Here is a 20,163-nt window from a genome sequence, read left to right on the forward strand (position 1 = left end):
TCTTTCAAATTCAACTATAAAGTACTTCTTTTCGTAAGTATTTTTCAAGGCAAAATATACCCCTTTCTTTTTCCTTTGGGAAATGGTTTAATCAGTACTATTTTATGCCTTTTCTCTTTCTTTTCATGGAGGAAGGAAGTCTGTGATAACATGCCTTGCAAATCTAAAGAGAAAAAGGAACAAGGGCAAATAGACTGAATGGCTGTGCTACAATATTTAAGAAATATGTCTAGTCCTAGTCATAACCAAGGACCTTTCTTTTTTATTCTTCTCCTCTAACAAACCTAAGGGAAAAGCTCCTAGATGTTTAAAAATTCATAATCAGTAAAATATTGATTATCCAGAACCCTCATTAGGTTTTAAACCCGTATTATAACTAAATATGCATTTCAAATGAACAGACTAAATATAGACACTGTTTAGAAGACAGTAAAAATAATTTTACTGGGCCTAATAATTAAGGCTCACTGTAAAGAATTCAAGGTGTACGTCGCAGAATAGGGGCCTCTGCCCCGCCTGCCTTCTGTGCTTTGTGAGTTTTCTGTCTAGTCCAGCATGTTAGGAAAATTCATTATGACGTCCCTCTGCCATCAAAGAGCCTGCCCTTAGAGTGTCACTTCCCTTTCCTCATTTGTACCTTCTCTTCTACTAATGATTTTAGAAACCAGATAATGAAGCCTTTATGTCATTTTAGAAGAAGGCAAAAGACTCTAACCAAGGGTTTAAAGAAATTATGTATTGATGCAACGCATAAGTATTAGAGCATCTGTAATGTATTCCAAACCCCAGGCAGCCATAATCTTTCTGTAATGGTTACTGCTCACCTGTTCTGCCCACTCCGAACACTATCATTTTGATTGAAAACATCAGTCAGGGTCTGTTTCTGTACACTTTTGCTTGCGAGTGACAAAAAAAAAAAAAAAAAAACCCAACTCAAATGCAATTGAAAAAAAGAAGGCAAGCAATCTATTGTTTCTAATTCCTGAAAACTTGGAGGCGGGCTAGCTTCAGGCAAAGCTTGATCAATCAGCTAAAATGGTAACACCTATAATGCATTTCTCTTCATCTTTCTGCTGTATATTCCATAATATATCTTACATTTGGATTCTACACTAAAAATTCTATATCTGTCAAATCCAGACTTTTGCCTTAAAGCCACAAAATTGCTGCATCAACTGCAAGGTTCACATCCTTCTCTTCAAGCCATCAAAGGGAGGACTCTTTGTGATAGAAATTGCACTTCCAATTGACCTGCATTACCTTCCCTTGAACCAGTCACTAATGCCTGGGGGATTGTATATGCTGAACAGCTTAAGCCAATCAGAACTCTAAATGAAGTAAGCATACATAAATCACTTGGCTTATAATGGATAAGGTATTATTTATGTGAAAAATAGAAAAACATCAAATTCTTCTGATGAGGGTCTGAAACTTACTACAATGTGTATAGAGGTTTGGAAGATAAACTATTAAGTAAATAACATACACTACTCTACAAAGTTAACTTGGACTTGAATACGTAAAGAAAAACTAGTTTATATTCAATATAAGGATTCAGAAATGCTAGTGAGACTTGATCTTCTATAAATCAACAAAGATCATATCTAAACAGCCCCAAAATTTTCAAGTCACATTATTAGATCAAAAAATCAATATAAATAGAACATTTAAAAAACACATCAAAACTCAATATTTGAAAATCAATCTCTTAAATAAAATAAAAACACAGAGACAAAAATCTATGATATTCAGTGAAAACTATATAGAAAGACGAATACATAGCTTTAATGTTGGCTATTAGCAAGGGGGGGAAAAAACAAATAAATAAGCATTTAATTCTGTAAGTCATTAAAAAATGAGACTACAGTAATCAGATTTTTGCTTTCAAACAACATGGAATAACAAGGACCAGATTTACTCTCCCATTTGAAGCCAATTATAAAAAATATATACAAAAGATATAAACAATGGTTGTCAAGACACCGTATATGAGACAATGAAATACATATACAACGATCCCTGAGAAATGGGAATAAAACTGGTTGAGGTCTATGATTTCCCAAACTTACTCTGTTGTGAGTTCCAGTGAGGGAGAACACAGCTGGAGCCTGGCAGAACAGAACTGAGTGTCTGGAGAGACCCAGGAAGCTTGAGTTTGCAAAACAGAGCACAGGAGGGAACGCAGCTGAACAGAAAGAAAGCTCCCAGAGATACACAGGGGGTCTCCCTGAAGCATTCCGCTGATACCGATCAGCGCATGTGTGTTAGAAAACTACACAAGACTAAGGGGAGCGCCACCATAAAGGGCTAACCATAAAGTACTGGAAGGATTGTACACAGTGTTCACGCAGGGCTAGGGATGGTGCCTGCTGCCACCAGTCAGAAAGGAAATCCTCCCGATTTGTGGGTTATTGGGGGTTATAACCAGAATGTTCTTCCTTGGGTAGTGTGGAATAATTAGCCACAGACTGAATATTGCTCTTGTCCTGACTGATAAATCTTAAAAGCAAGTCCCCAAGAGATCAGGCTGTTTCCAATCAACAAAGTTCAACAATATGTACAGGAATACAAAAATATACAGCATCCAAACAAGGTAAACTGTATGTCAGACAACCAATCAAATATTACGAAGCATGAAAACAACAACAAAATATAACCAATAAGGAAAAGAAAGAAAAAAAAATCATTCCGTGGAAAGGAAAATAAAACTGACAGTTATTATAATTAGTAAAGATATTACAACTGCATTGCTAAGATCAAATTGTTTAGTAAAAATATAAAAATATTTTTAAACACCCAAAATAAATTTCTAGAGATAAAACTATAATATTTGAGATGGAAAATACATATTGTCAATTCATAACTGATTCGTTTTTTATTGCTTTGTCTTCAGATTTACCAATCTTCTATCTAAAGTGAAATAGAAAAAAGAGAACTTAGAAATAATAATAAACATTTACCAGTGAGCTGTGGAACAAGTTAAACCAGTGGATCATATATGTAATTGGAATTTGGCAAAAGGGACGAAAAAAATATAAATATATATTTGAAAAAATAATGGCCACAAATGTCCCATATTTGATGAAATCTATAATCCTATAAATGCAAAAAGCTCAATGTGCCAGCAGCACAAAAACATGGAAAAACAACATAGCAAGGCATTTAGTAAACATATGGCTCAAAACCATTGATAAAGGTCTTATAATCTGGCAGAAAAAAAACCACCGCTGCATATAGAAGAATCAAGTTAAGAATGACAGCCAATTTCTCGTTAGATACAATGCAAGTGAGAAGACAGCGAGCAACATCTTTAAAATACTAAGACAAAAAAGAAAATTAATCTAGAATTTTATGCTCACTGAATCTACCTTGGTTAAATAAAGACCACCTCAGACATATAAAGGCTTAAAGAGTCCGGCTGGTGTGGCTCAGTGGTTGAGCATCGACCCATGCACCAAGAGGCCACCGGTTCAATTCCTGGTCAGGGCACATGCCCAGGTTGAGGGCCCGATCCCCAGTGGGGGGCATGCAGGAGGCGGCCAGTCGATGTTCTCTCTCATCGATGTTTCTAGCTCTCCCTCTCCCTCTCCCTTCCTCTCTCTCTGAAATCAATAAGATAAAATAAAATAAAAAATTAGCCTAAAAGAAGGCAGAAAGAGATTAAACAAATAGAAAATAAAGTGCAAGATGGTCAATTTAAAACTATGCCAATAATTACATTGAATTTAAATCGTCTAAACATCCAATTAAAAGGCAGAGATTTTCAGATTGGATAAAAAGCAAGACTCGACTATTTCTCCCTATAAAAAACACAATATAAACACACAAATAATTTAAGCACAAAAGAAGAGGAAAAAATGCGGCATGCTAACATGAATTACAGGAAAACAGGAGCAATCTAGTCCATTTCAGAGCAAAGAATAAAGAGGTTCATTTCATAATAAGGGGTTTTATTCAACAAGAGGACAAAACAATCCTAAATGTGTATGTACCTAATCACAGAGCTTCAAAATACAGGAAGCAATGAAACCTCTACGATCTTATTAACCAATGTCACACCCCCAATAAATTTACTCCGGGGAAAAAAAAAATACATGAAGCAAAAACTGATAAAACTGCAGCCAGCATACAGTATTCCATTAATTCAACTTTTAGTATGTTTTTCTCAACAAAGTTTTCTAGTTCTCATCATATAGATTCTGTACATTTTGTGTTAAGTCTAAGCCTATGTATCTCATACCTGCTATAATATATATATTTTTTATCCTCACCCGAGGACATTTTTGCATTTATCTTCAGATAGAGTGGGAGGGAGAGAGGGAGGAAGAGAGAGAGAAACATCGATGTGAGAGAGACACACTGAGTGGCTGCCACCCACATGACCCCAACCGGGACTAGGGATGAGCCACAACCAAGGTACATGCCCTTAGCAGGAACCAAACCTGGGTCTCTCTGGTCCGTGGGCCGACGCTCTAACCGCTGAGCCAAACCAGCCAGGACCCTCTGTAATCTCCTGATCTGCATAGTTCAAACTTTAGACTTTTAGTAAACTTTACTTTGTATGTTTCTAGAAATAGGTACACTGCCCATATCCATTCTGGTGGGGAACTTCTGAATGTTTGTTCTCTCACTGTGATTTATAAAACTCCTGCTACAGATACTTTAAATGCCAGGAATCACATCATTATTCAGGCAGTAGTGCGTGCCTTCTAATCAGAGTGCTCTTTAGCCATGTATTCTTTGTGTGTGTCTGTTTAATCCTGCATTTTTTTTCTGACCCCACTAAATCAAAACTAGAATTTTTAATGAGGCTTTTATTTTTAAAGCATTTTAACCTGGAAAGAGCTGAAAAGTGGCTCCCCCAATGAGCCACACCAAACTCTATAGCTGAAGAACCCTGCGTTGCTATCTATTTGATACCCATTTTGAAACAGGTGATACTTCTTTATGACATTGCTTTTGATGGATTACTGTACCTCACCAGTTTCTTCGTGATTGCTAACTAAGCTTCATACACATTTGGTTGCTCAAGAGTGAACAGTTTAATTTCTAGCATTAATTCATGCATTAATCAACAAATATTGATTGACTATCTGGTATATACCCAGGCACAGTTTTAGGCTTTGAAGATGAGAAAGACAGAGACAGAGAGAATTAAAGCCCCTATTCTAATGTCGCATACATTCTAATAAAGGGGGCAGTTTGGAGACACAGACAAACAAAAATATATATTGTCACTTGATGACATATATTCTTTAAAAAAAATAATGTGGGTGATAGTAAAAAGATGAAAGCAGTTATTATTTTATGAAGGTTGGTCAGAACAATTTCTCTGATAAGGTAATATTTGAGCATAGGTATAAAAATAACAGCAATTAATTTAATTATGGAAGATGTTACCCAAATAGTTCCTTCTAACTATCTGGTACACATCAATGCAAATAGGGATGATTTAGGAATAGGTCTATTGTCCTTTAACTTGCTGTTCTTATCAAATTTTTTAAATAGATCTCTTTGATGAATCTGATGAAAGTTATGGACCTTTTCCAGGAACTGCAATGTACAAAATTTACAATTTCAAGGGGAACCATGAATAATGCTCTTTAACGATTAAGAAGTTCGTCTTTACAATTTGTGGCTCAAGTCCTTGTAGGCTGACATGTTCAAACACATTCAATAAACACGGAGCACTAAGATTTAACCAGCGAATCTGCTAGATAACTACTGGCCTCGGTTTCCGACCTAGGGATCATGAACCATGACATTTTTATTATCGGACGGTCACTTTTCTCCACCATTTTAGAAAACGCTCATATAAACAGAAAAGCAATGCAAACTAAGCATCCAGAAATACATATATTTTTTCATCTCAGGCCTTTAATTGGATTAAACTGAGGGCCAGCGGATTTTGCTCATGGAATGGCTTGTCACCTAATGCTAATGTAATTCTAAGGAGAGAATCCAATGGTAGCCTTAAATTTTCACTAATGTGAAGGCAGAAATCATAACAGGTAATATATTCCTCACAGCTGCACCAACATTTTGCTCTATTTAGGCTTCCTACTGACCACGTAGGTTCAGTTCAGAAAATGTATGAGAGGCTATTTGTAAACTGCAAAGTGTCATGAGAAGAAGGCTTACTGTTATTACTTAGGCTCGACAGAAAACTCATATTCCTCCAATTTGGGGCTAATTATATTAAAAATACTAATCAGAGATTCTTAATCATGATCAGTCTCCTAGCATTTGTTGTGTTTTTTTTTTTTTTATCCTCACCCAAGGAAATTTTGGCATTTATCTTCAGATAGAGGGGGAGGAAGAGAGGGGGAAAGAGAGAGAAGAGAGAAACATCGATGTGAGAGAGACACATCGACTGGCTGCCACCCGCACCACCACAAACTGCAACCGAGGTACGTGCCCTTAGCAGGAACCGAACCTGGGACTTTCTGGTCAGCGGGCTGACGCTCTAACCCCTCAACCAAACCAGCCAGGGCTCCTAGCATTTGTTTTATGGAATCACCACTTGAGGTTCTGGCCATTAATCAGCTCCCACTGAGCATTCAAGATCCCGGAGAAAGAGGGTCACTATCAGCACTCTTTCCCAATATAAACAACTGTACGTAGCTAATAACAGTTTCTTTTGTGTATGAGCAATCAATATGCATTAGGTACCTTCACTGCAACAACACCGATGGCGAACACTCATACAGTATTTACAATACATCAGACACTCTTCTAAGAACTTGACCTATCTTAATTCATTGAATGTCTCATGGCAATAAATGGAGGTGTACTCTCTGGAGAGCTGATAGTGGTCTGTTAAAAGTCACTGCAATTTCTGCTGCTTATCAATTTGGTTAAAAGAAGTGTCGTTTCAGTAGAGGTATTTTGTGGATTAATTAAAGCTTTGTTTTGAAAACAAAAGAATCTGACTTGCCTTCTAAGAATATTTCTAGAATTTTTATCTTCTCAACCCAGAAGTAGGCTGTAGGAATACATGATGGAAGGGCCAAGATTTGCACAAAAAGCAACATCCGATCTGCTCACATACTCTCTAAGAGAACGAAGTATCAAAGAGATGATATTTTCCCAGATTTTTTTTTTTTTAATTCTCACTGGAGGATATTTTTCCATTTATCTTCAGATAGAGAAGGAGGGAGGGAGAGGGGCAGAGACAGAGACATAGATGTGAGAGAGAGGCATGGATTGGTTCCTCCCTCAGGATCCAGACCAGGGACAGGGACCAAACTGAAACTGAGGTACGTGCCCTTGACTGGAATCAAACCCAGGAGTCCGGTCCACGGGCCGATGCTCTAACCACTGAACAACCGGCCAAAGCTCCTAGAAGATTTTTGAAGAATTATAGGAAAGAAAAAAAATAAGCAGAGTTTCTTTTTTCTTTTTCAATGTGTTTTTATTGATTTTTTAGAGAGAGAAGAAGTGAGAGGGAGAGACAGAAACAGCGATCGGCTGCCTCCTGCACACCCCCCCCCACACACACACAAGGGGGATACAGCCTGCAACCTGGGCATGTGCCCTGATTAGAATCCAACCACTAAACTCTTGGTTCATGGGACAGCATTCAGCCGGGCTTTAATTTAATTTTTTAAACAGAAATGCTCTTCTACAGGCTGGCAAGAGGCAGATAACCACAAAATACACAAGCTCACTGGGTGCAGCATACTCAGAGACCGGTCAGCAGTACGTGTCTAATGGAAGAAATTACTGGCCAGTGCACGTGGGTCTGGATTGTATCTGCCCTGGGGGCTGCTCACAATGAAGATGAATGGAAAGCTGACAGGACAGGCAAGTTGTTTATCATTAGAAGTCCTTAGTTGAGTCTGAGTTTCCAAAAGGGAGGAAGCACGGGGCTATATCTATTCTGTTTCTTGATGGGTGCTCCAATTAGGAGATGGTTACTCAAGTTCTAGGCAAACCTTTCTTGTCATTCTAAATTCATCTATGGCACACAATTAAGGTGATAGGAGTAACCTTGGTCATTTACATTTTCTACATGCTTTTTTTATGGCCAAACTGAATTTTTTTTTTATTCATTTATTTATTTTTGTTACAGATGTTTCTCCTCCCCCCCCCCCACTGATTTCAACTGAATTTTTTAATGACTAAGTTTAGATTTATGGACAAGTTATGAAAATAGTCCAGTTAACATATCCCTTGCAGCCAATGTCTGCTATAATTAATTTATAATAGTATGGCAAATTTGTTATAGTTAATGAGCCGATATTGATATACAATGATTAACTACAGTGCATACTTCATTTATGATCCCTTAGGTTCTTTCTGGTCCAGAATCCCATTGAATATACCACATTACATTCAGTTGTCTTGTCTCCTTGGGCCCCTCTTGTCTGTGACAGATTCTCAAAATGTCCTAATTTTGAATGAAATTCAGGGTTTCCTGGAGTCCTGACCAGATTATTTTCTAGAATATCCCTCAACTGCAATTTGTCTGAAGGTTTTCTCATTATTAGATTAGGGCTATAGGTTTTGGGGTGAAAGATCTCAAAAGTGAAGGACCATTCCCATCACAATATAGCAAGAATACATACTATCGACATGATTTATCACTAGTGATAACACTGATCACCTGATGAGAGAGTGCTTATCAGAATTACCCACTAGGAAGATACACCTTTTTTTTGCCTCTTTCCAAACTCATATCTGTGCACAGGCCACGCTGAAGGAGTAGGGAGTTACATCCTAGTCCATTAACGGTGAATCGGCAACATAAATCATTTTCAATAATCCTTTTTCCACTTGTCTCTTGTCCTCATATATTTATTTGATCAGTTACTTATACTAGTATAAAATTGTGCATATTTCCTTTTTACTTTGGGTAATAATCCAATAAGACTACATGTATTTTCTTGCTTGAAACATTTAGCTTTGGAAATTGGGTGCATACAGGAGGCAACTGATGGATATTTCTGTTTCTCTTTCTCCCTCTCCCTTCCTGTCTATTAAACAAACAAACCAACCTACCTATCGTTTAAAAGATCTAGGCAAATATTTATGGGTGCCTACCATGTGCAAAACAGTGTGGGGGACACAAAACTGAATACTATTCTCTTCTCTTTATTGAATAAAATGCAAATAAGCGACACATAAAGTGGACTATACTAAATGTCACGAGAAATAAATATAAATTGTATTGAGCATTCAAAAGAAGGAGCAGTTTAATTTGCTTGGCAAATATTAGGCGTGAATGGTTTCTGAGATAAGCAAAGGCAAAAAGTAGGCAATTGGGGAGGTAAATTTTGTTTATAGTCATCAATACTTTATTCACTCACGTCTTGCTGCCGTGGTGAATTCTAATGAGTCATTTGACCACTGTTTCACAGTTGTTCAACTAATTTCATCTTGGAAATCCTCCATTCTAAAAGAAGCTGAACATTTATAATAAAACTGATTAACGAGAATATTATTATCTGAGTCGTATCTGCATGGCCCAGAGAAATACTGGATAAAAGCACAAAATGTAAGAGGGGGGAGGGCCCAGCTTAAACCATTTCTAGGTGAACTTGAAGAGGCAGACGTGTGTCCTGGAGGGAACATACGGCCTGTCGAATCAGGCACACCTGTATTTGAAAAACATCTCTGTCACTCATTAGATATGCAACCTTGGGAAAATTGCTCCATTTTCCCAGATGCACCGTCCTCGTCTATAAAATGATCCGTACCTACCTCCAAGGATATTCTGAGGAGCAGACAAGATGAAATATGTAAACATCTGGTACAGTAAGCAATGTGTTTTCTTTCACTTGCTCTTTTAATGCGCTTGGGAAACTGAGACCCACCGATGGGAAAGTGACTTGCCCACTGTCTTTGGCTGGGACAGAACTGAGACTAAAGCCCAGGATTCTGGACTTTTCCTTCAGTGCCCATTTCCCTGGAATCTTAAGGTATTGGCTCAAAGTTATTTCCTTCCTGTTGGAAGGGAAACGTTCTCAAGCAGTGGCCCTTAAGATTCAGAGTCCAGTGAAAACCCTGGGGGCCTGCGAAGGGCAAATTTCTGGACTGTAGGCCCCGGAAATCCATTTGGGCAGAACTGAGGGCCCAGAATCTCATTTTTTTTTTTTTTTATCCTCACCTGAGGACATTTTTCCATTTTTTGTTCAGATAGAGAGGGAGGGAGAGAGAGAGAGAGAGAAACATGGACGTGAAGGGACACATCGAGTGGCTGCCACCCGCACGACCCAACCAGGGCCGGGGACAAACTGCAACCGAAGTACATGCCCTTAGCGGGAACCGAACCCGGGTCTCTCTTCTCTCTGGACCACAAGCCGACGCTCTAACCGCTGAACCAAACCGGCCAGGGCCAGAATCTCAATTGTTAACTAGCATCTCAGGGTTTCCATGCAGATGGTCCCCAGACACACTTTATTATTATTATTATTATTATTATTATTATCCTCACCTGAGGACATTTTTGCATTTATCTTCAGCTACAGTGGGAGAGAGGGAGGGAGAGAGAGAGAGAGAAACATCAATGTGAGAGAGACACGTCGAGTGGTCACCACCCACACGACCCCAACCAGGGTGGGGCAACCGAGGTACGTGCTGGACCACAGACCAACACTCTAACTGCTGAGCCAAACCGGCCAGGGCCAGAATCTCAATTTTTAACTAGCATCCCAGGATTTCCATACAGATGGTCCCCAGACACACTTCATTATTATTATTATTATTATTATTATTATTATTATCATCATCCTCACCTGAGGACATTTTTGCATTTATCCTCAGCTAGAGCGGGAGGAAGAGAGGGAGGAAGAGAAAGAGAAACATCGATGTGAGAGACACACATTGAGTGGTCACCACCCGCACGACCCCAACCGGGGCCGGGGACAAACTGCAACTGAGGTACGTGCCCTTAGCGGGAACCGAACCCGGGTCTCTCTGGTCCGTGGGCCGACGCTCTAACCGCTGAGCCAAACCAGCCAGGGCCCCAGACACACTTTTAGAAATCTTCCTGATCTCTAACACTGGAGTTTGTGAATTTGAGTTGAGGTTGCAACAATGGCAATAAATGAGATGAAACCATGATAAAAACACCAGACATCTGAGTGACCTAAAAAGGAAATGCCTACCACAAGGCAAACAAGTTTAGTGACCAAGACTGGTAGCCGTCTTAGGGCTGAAGATTGGTAAGGAAGGAATATGGGACAATTGCTAAATAGGCAAATGTTCATGCGCTTTAAAGGAGAGGGTGGTATTACCACCGAGGGGACTCTCTTTGCCCAGAGAGAGAGAGAACACAATACAAAGCAACTGGGCAAGTGCAGCCGGGAATGGACACTATAACCGGCGGTGTGGCGGGGGGGGGGGGCAGCTGGCAGAACAGCCAGGAGTTGGCAAGAGAGAGAGAGAGATGAGAGTCAGCTTATTAAGTGACTAAATCAGAATTTGTCGTATGTTTGTTCACACATCAGAATTCATGTCTTTGACTATAGTTCCGAAACCTTAGCATAGAAGAAAATCAATCATGTGGGGTACGTTTTTTGTTGTTGTTTTTGTTTTTTTTATCCTCACCTGAGGATATTTTTCCATTTTTTGTACAGATAGAGTGGGAGGGAGAGAGAGGAAGGAGAGAGAGAGAGAGAAACATCGACGTGAAGGGACACATCGAGTGGCTGCCACCCACACGACCAACCAGGGCCAGGGACAAACTGCAACCGAAGTACGTGCCCTTAGCGGGAACCGAACCCGGGTCTCTCCGGACCGCACGCTCTAACCGCTGAGCCAAACTGGCCAGGGCTGGGGTACTTTTTAAAATTGGCATTCGTAGAAAATATTTTTTAATAAATAAAAAAAAAAATCAATTAAAATGGCATTCCCTATCCCCAGAGATCCTGATTGTTTCGCTCATGGCCGAAACATTTTCCTAACAAGTGAAAAACTAAAAATAAAAGAAAAACTACACAGCTTCGTGTTTTTCGTTTGTAACCACTGATCGCTCTGACTTTCTCTATTATTTGTGGGTATAGTAATCCCTGCCAAATTGGGATGTTGTCGTTTTGTACTGACCTTAATCACAGGGCATGATAACAGTAAGACACCCCAAGGGATCTCCTATATTCCAGGCATACCGTTTGTTATCTCCATTGTAGAGTAGTAGTCCAACTTCTCCATGGTGGTCAGGATCAATCAAAAGCTGAATTCGTTTGCTAGACCTGTGTTATGGTTCATTTCATGTGTCATGAACCATGGGATTCCCAGATATATGGTCAAACACTATTCTGGGTGCATCAGTGAGAACGCTTTTGGATGAAATTAACGTTTGAATCTGTAGGCTGAATCACGCACACTCCCTTCCCTAAAAAGGGGGACCTGCCTCCGAGTAAGAGAGACTTCTCCCTGCCTGTCTGTCTGTCTTCAAACAGGGACTCTGGGTTTGACCTGCCTTTGGACTCGGAACTGAAATCTAGCTCTTTCTGGGACATAAGCCTGCTGGCCTTCCGACTGGAACCACGCCAGTAGGCTTCCTGCGTCTCAGGCCTTCAAACTTGAAATGGAACCAAACCATCAGATCTCCCGCGTCTCCAGCTGGCCTGTTTTCTCTGCAGATCTTGGGACTTAATCCTTATAGTAAATCATAGTCACTAGAATATATATTCATTTCTAAATAAAATGCGTATATATCGGCCCTGGCCGGTTTGGCTCAGCCGTTAGAGTGTCGGCCTGCGGTCCAGAGAGACCCGGGTTCGGTTCCCGCTAAGGGCATGTACGTCAGTTGCAGTTTGTCCCTGGCCCTGGTTGGTCGTGCGGGTGGCAGCCACTCGATGTGTCCCTTTCACATCGATGTTTCTCTCTCTCTCTCTTCCTCTCTCTCCCTCCTGCTCTGTCTGAATAAAAAATGGAAAAATGTCCTCGGTGAGGATAAAAAAAATTAAAAATAAAATGTGTATATATTGATATATATTTATTTATAAGGACCATAATATAGCACTGGGTTTTATTTATGTATTTATTTATTTATGTATTGGCTATGATTCTATTTCTCTGGAGAATCGTTACTGAATACAATGGCACAAGGTATCCAATGCACTGCCAAGGATATACCTGGGACTGAATTACTATCCTCACAGCTGATAGCTAACTCTGACCCTAATACGTACGGTGACTCCTCTCCCAACCTTGGTTCTTTCCACCAAATGCACCCAGCACGCGTCAAAAGTATTTCGGGTGGGAAGAAATAGCTTTAGAAGGATATGAGACATTTCAAGAGATGTCTCGACTCAAGATAAACAATGAAAATAATCAGGAACACACTTTTCTTGTGAATTGAAATACTGATGGAAACTGAGTGAAACAGTGTTAGGGAGAGAAGGACGGAAAGTAAGAGAATGAAGAAAGGAAAATGGGATTTTAAACATCTGCTAACTCAAGGCACTGTACCTAATAAAAATAAAGCCCGGCCAGGGCGGCTCAGTAGATTGAGCATCGTCCCATGGACTGAGAGGTCCTGGTTCGATTCCAGATCAGGGCACATGCCTGGGTTGCAGGCTCAATCCCCAGTTGGAGGCGTGTTTCTCTCCCAGGTTGATGTTTCTATCTCTCTGTCTCTTTTTCTCTCTCTCTAAAAAAAAAACCATATATATATATATATATATATATATATATATATATATATCAGTAAAACATTAAAATAAAATAAAAATAAGGAAAACAAACAAAACACAGTGTGCATGATTCTTATTTTTAAAACACCATGGTTAAAAAAAACCAAACCTTATAGGCAGAATGATCAGATGTTTTCTCTTGGTCAGAGCTTTTTAAAGAGAATTTCAAGGTACCTCAAAACCTGAGCAAATCCATGCAGTTCTTTTATGCCTAATTACATAGATAAAAAGAAAAAGTAATCATCAGCACCCTGGCCGGTATGGCGCAGTTGGTTGGAGCACTGTCCCATACCCTGAAAAGTGGAAGGTTTGATTCCAGGTCAGCACACATACCTAGGCTGTGGGTTCAATCCCTAGTCCCAGCACATACGGGAGGCAAATGATTGGGGCTTCTCTTTCACACCGATGTTTCTCTCACTCCCTCCTTTCCTCTAAAATTAATCATAAGCATGTAATATAGTCTCTCTTCTGTCAGTTTTCTAAACACCAGAAAATACTTTACCCTTTACATAAAAATTAAGGTGACGTGAAAAACAAATAGGAGCAGGAAAAAAAAATATACCAGCATGTGAGTAAGGCATTATAAGATGGTGAAAGACAGCATTGGCCAGTTTGGCTCAGCGGTTAGAGCGTCGGCCTGCGGTCCGGAGAGACCCGGGTTCGGTTCCCGCTAAGGGCACGTACCTCGGTTGCAGTTTGTCCCCGGCCCTGGTTGGGTCGTGTGGGTGGCAGCCACTCAATGTGTCCCTTTCACATCGATGTTTTTCTCTCTCTCTCTCTCTCCCTCCCTCCCACTCTATCTGAACAAAAAATGGAAAAAAATGTCCTCGGGTGAGGATAAAAAAAAAAGAGGGTGAAAGACAGACCTTTTCTGCATCCTAGACATTTCCTGTTTGTATCAAGAATATGGGCTACATCTGCTTTTTCACTATCCATAGCTATTTTCAGTGGATTAGCCAAATTCCCTTTTCAGTGTCTTAACTGAAAACCCAGGCTGGAGAAAGAGATGAGATATGGTCACGCCCAGTGAGATGTCAACAGGAAATTGCACGTTGTTTCAGCTTGGACGATGTCTGCCAATTAAGTAATCACGCAGCAATGCATGGGTTACATCATTATTTTTTCCCATAAAGATAGGGAAGATTATAGTTCCCCGTATTTTTCTTCATTAGAGTGTGCCTGTCAAAAGTAATTTCATAAAATTTATTTAAGGGGGAAATGATAAATTTATAATTCAATGTGTCAGGAGTTAGCAGATTGCCCCATGAATGAAGATAAAAAGGAAAGACAGCCCTAAATTGAATCTTTTCAAATCAGTAAATCTCGTTCTCCGTTTTCACTACTAACGTGTTAATTTTTAATTTCCATTGCACTTTAGCTATAATGGTTGCCTTTAGATCTTATTTTCGGTCCCAGTTCTATTTCTTCTTCCTGTAAAATGGTGGCATCATATAAGGAAATACCCCTTGAAATATAATGTAAATAAATATATAAGCTGCAAGACAGATCATTACCAATATGTGAAATCCATAGATTTTTTTATTTGCTCTATAGACGTTTATCCAGCATGCCCCTATTTATTAAACCACCTGGCAACCATGAAGACAATGGGTACCTCTTAAGAAGCTAGTTCTCTGAGGCACATGAGAGGAGGAAGAGAATGGCTATGATAGAAACTTGCATGTTCTCCAGACAGCTGAAGGCAAACTCTTTGAGGTCCTAAGGTCTGAGTCACTCTACATGACTAAATCAGCCAGGCGTGACCTTAAGACCTCTGAGCTCTTGATGGCACAGTGTAGGGTAGTTATCTCAAGATGGCATTGCCGGGACTGTTGGTCTGTCTCAGTAAAGGTGTATTCTTTTTTTAATTTTTTTTTCTTTATTGATTTTAGAGAGAGAGGAAAGGAGAGGGAAAGATAAAACATCGATGAGAGAGAACATCTATTGGCCGCCTCCTGCATGCCCCCCACTGGGGATCGGGCCCACAACCTGGGCCTGTGTCCTGACCGGGAATCGAACCAGCGACCTCTTGGTGCGTGGGTCGACGCTCAACCACTGAGCCACGACGGCTGGGCTAAAGGTGTATTCTTAATTGTAAGTTCCCCAGAAGACAGGGACCTTATTTTAACCTCTGTAATTTTAAAATCCTTTTCCAACCACAGCATGTAGTACACTCAATATTGCTTTTTACGGGATAAATTAAAATATTACCATTATATTAAACACATGTGCCATTATAGAGGTACAGAAACTAAGGATAATTGAAAGCAAGAAAGAAGAAATGTGAAACCGAGAAATATACTGACGCTTTCTTCTTGTTACAACATTTCAGTTGAAAACGGCTTTCGACTTTCAGAATCATGGACCCTTGTTTTGGCACCCCTAAGGCTCTGGCACCCCAAAATAGCCTCTTTTCTTCACCTCCAGACAGCGCAGTACCTTTACTTCCACTTTCTGCATTTTCTTTTTTTTTTTTTTAATATTTCATGTTTTTTAATTGGAAGACTATATTGTTAAGATGACACTACTACTCCAAAGTAATATACGTATTCAATGTAATCTCTATCAAAATCTCATTGGCATTTTTTTTTTTAACAGAAATAGAAAATCCCATGCTAAAATTCATTCAGAATTCCAGAGAACCTGAAAAACCAAAACAATTTTAGAAAGAAGGAAACAAGTTGAATCACTCATTCTTCCTGATTTCAAAACTTAATACAAAGCAATACTAATTAGCCCTGGCCGGTTTGGCTCAGCGTTTGGAGCGTCGGCCTGCGGTACAGAGAGACCCGGGTTCGGTTCCCGCTAAGGGCACGTACCTCGGTTGCAGTTTGTCCCCGCCCCTGGTTGGTCGTGCGGGTGGCAGCCACTCGATGTGTCCCTTCACATCGATGTTTCTCTCTCTCTCCCTCCTGCTCTATCTGAACAAAAAATGGAAAAATGTCCTCAGATGAGGATAAAAAAAAACAAAAAAACAAACAACAACAAAAAAAAGCAATACTAATTATAAAAGTTGTGGTCCTGGCATACAGGTAGGTATGTAAGCTAATTAAATAGAATAGAGACTCCAGAATTAAACCCTCAAATATATGGCCATGTCAAGAACATTCAATATGCTGGGTAAACTAAATATTTACCTACAAAAGAATGAATTTGGATGCTTACCTCATTTCATATACAAAAATGAAATCAATGTCAATCAAACACACAAATTTAAGAACTAACACACAATCTTAGAAAACATAGGAAGAAATCTTCATGACCTTGGATTTGATAATGGTTTCTTTTTTTTTATCTTTTTTTTCTTTTTTATTAATTAATTTTTGTTACAGATGTTTCTCCTTTTTCCCCCACTGATCCCCCGTCCCCCTCCCTCCCCGCCCTGTCCCCAGTTTGTTGTCCATGTCCACTGTTCATGCACACATGCATATAAGTTCTGTGGTTTATCTCTCCCCCACCATCCCCCACTTTCTGCATTTTCATTTCAGGTTTTCCTCTTTGAAACAACTGGGACCTTTATCCAACGGTGTCCTTCTCTAACACCAGCAGAGCCAAAGCATGTCATCGCCAGGAATGATATTTCCTTCTTTCAAATCAGAAATTTTAAAAAAATAAAGACACTCAATCTGCACATTTAAATAGCACTTCACAATTGAGAAGGTATAACGCAATGTCTCCTTCAAGGCAGTCTAAATAAGAACATCCAAGTCCCCCGGAATGTCCCTCTCAATATGGCAAAGGTTACCGAGGTCATTGTGTTACTATCTTAGTTTTATTCTGCTTCTGCTTGCAGTTTTTCACTGCGCTGTCCTTTCTGCATGAAGAATTTCATTTATATGGATTTGGATTTCGACACAAAGACTGGTGACCCTAGCGCTTATGACAGATTTTACAAGCTAAGCCAACATTCTACTAAGAAGGCTTGATCTTTTATTTCTCTACCTTAGGGACCACAAAATATCTTTGAACTAACTGAAGACAATTGCGGTAACAAGGATAATGGAGAAGAACTCAGGTAATACATCAACATCATCATCCTCCTCCTCATCACCCACCATCATCATCTCTTGCCTAGACTACAGAAACGGCCTCACGTAAATAAACCATCTCCCTGTTTCTACTTGAGCCCTCAGTCTGTCCTTCACACAGACCCAAAGTAAATCTTTTTTTATTAATTAATTTTTGTTCCAGATGTTTCTCCTTTTTCCCCCCACTGATTCTCCCCTCCTCCGCCCTCCCTGCCCTGTCCCCAGCTTTGCTGTCCATGTCCATTGTTCATGCACACATGCATGTAAGTTCTGTGGCTTATCTCTCCCCATCACCCCTCTTCTGGGGATTGTTAGTCTGTACCCCACTTCCACATCTCTGGAACTACCCCATTCCTCAGACTGTTATGTTCATTATATTCCACAAATAAGTGAGATCATATGATACTTGTCTTTCTCTGTTTGGCTTGTTTCGCTTAGGATAATACTTTCCAGGTCCCTCCATGTCGTCTCAAAGGATAAGAGATCTTACTTTCTTACAGCTGCACAGTACTCCAATGTGTATATGTGCCTCAACATCACTAAGCATCAGAGAGATGCAAATTAAAACAACAATGAGGTATCACCTCACACCTGCCAGAATGGCCACCATCAACAAATCATCAAACAACAAGTGTTGGCGAGGGTGTGGAGAAAAGGGGACTCTAGTACACTGCTGGTGGGAATGCAGACTGGTGCAGCCACTATGGAAAACAATATGGTGTTACCTCAAAAAATTAAAAATTGAACTTCCATTTGACCCAGTGATCCCACTTCTAGGAATATACCCTAAGAAGCCTGAAACACCAATCAGAAAGAATACATGTACCCCCATGTTCGTAGCAGCACTGTTTACAATAGCTAAGATCTGGAAACAGCCCAAATGTCCACCAAAGTAAATCTTTTTAAAAGTGTCCCCCAGATAATGTGATCACCCTGCTCAAAATGACCCAAGAGCTATGTCCTACCTTTCTTTCCAACATCATCACCTATTGCTCCCCCCGTGCTCACGTCGGTTCCACTGGCCTTGAATGGGTTGAACACGCCCTCACCTGAGGATCGCTGCACTTGTTCTTTCCTCTGCTTAAAGGTGTTTCTCCCTGATCCTCACATGATGTACTCTTGACATGAAGGCTCTCTTAAGTAATGTAGGAATCCATGCAGACGCCCATTAAAATATCCACTTACGCTGCTTGATTTTTCTCCACAGAATTAGCATGACATCACATTACATTACATATTTATTTATCATCTATCTATCCAACTGAAATATATAAGCTCCTTGAGACACTGGACTTCGGCTTTTCTTTACTGTATTTCTAGGGCTTGATAAAGTACCCAAATCAATGAAAAGGATTTAACGAGCCTTTACTGACTAAATTAATGACCAAAAGAACTTGGGTACGAGCCTTGACTCGTAATTCTTAGTGATTTCAATATACACATGAATGATCCTTCTAATGTCACGGATTCTCAATGTCTTAACCTTTCCTCCAATGATCTTGTCCTCCAACCTACCTCAGCAGCCCAGTCCCATGGATGCAACCCAAGATCTTGTCATTATCACTAAAGACAATGCCTCCATAATCTTAGGTTCACTTATCTACATCCCTAACCACCATCTCCCATCGTTCCAGCTTATTCCCCCTAGTACCTCAAATACAGAAGTCATTTTATCCCACTAGTACCTACAACATCCATCCTATCACCGTTTTCAGTCTCTCACTATCATGTCCTCATGTCTCTCCTTATCCAGTTCAAATACAGGGTCTATTGCATTCCAACTCCAACCCTTATTCTTTTCTTCATCTGCTATAATGATAGGAAAATCCAAAATCCTGTGCCTACTCGATGCTGTAATAGACAACTGGACAAGGCAAGAGAAAAACAGAATCATGACAACTCCTCTCACTTTCGATGCGTGATGTCAATGCACGGTCTGAAGCCTCGGTGGGCGTTAAATGCTGCTTCAAAATCTTAACACACTTCCCTAACAAATTCACTCTTCCATTCTCCATGAAGATTAAATAAACCCTGGCTGGTTTGGCTCAGCGGTTAGAGCGTCGGCCCACGGACCGGAGTGTCCCAGGTTCGGTTCCCGCTAAGGGCACGTACCTCGGTTGCAGTGTGTCCCCGGCCCCGGTTGGGGTCATGTGGGTGGCAACCACTCGATGTCTCTCTCTCATATCAATGTTTCTCTCTCTCTCTTCTTCCCTCTCTCCCTCCTGCTCTACTATTTGAAGATAAATGCAAAAATGTCCTCAGGTGAAGATAAAAAATAGGATTAAATCAGTGTCTGCATTCCTCTTTTTAATATCCAATACCTTTTCTCCCATCCTTACACTAGCTGATGGCCTCAGTTATTTTCCTCCTGTTGGATCATTCCCATCAGCATACAGACATCCTGCCATGTCTCCCTCTCCACCACCTACTGCAGAGTGGACCTTAGTAAGTTTCTGTGCTTCAGTTTCCTCATTTGTTAATGAATATAACTG

This window comes from Molossus molossus, unplaced genomic scaffold (genome assembly GCF_014108415.1).
Source record: "Molossus molossus isolate mMolMol1 unplaced genomic scaffold, mMolMol1.p scaffold_m16_p_2, whole genome shotgun sequence".
In the NCBI taxonomy this organism is placed as follows: Eukaryota; Metazoa; Chordata; class Mammalia; order Chiroptera; family Molossidae; genus Molossus; species Molossus molossus.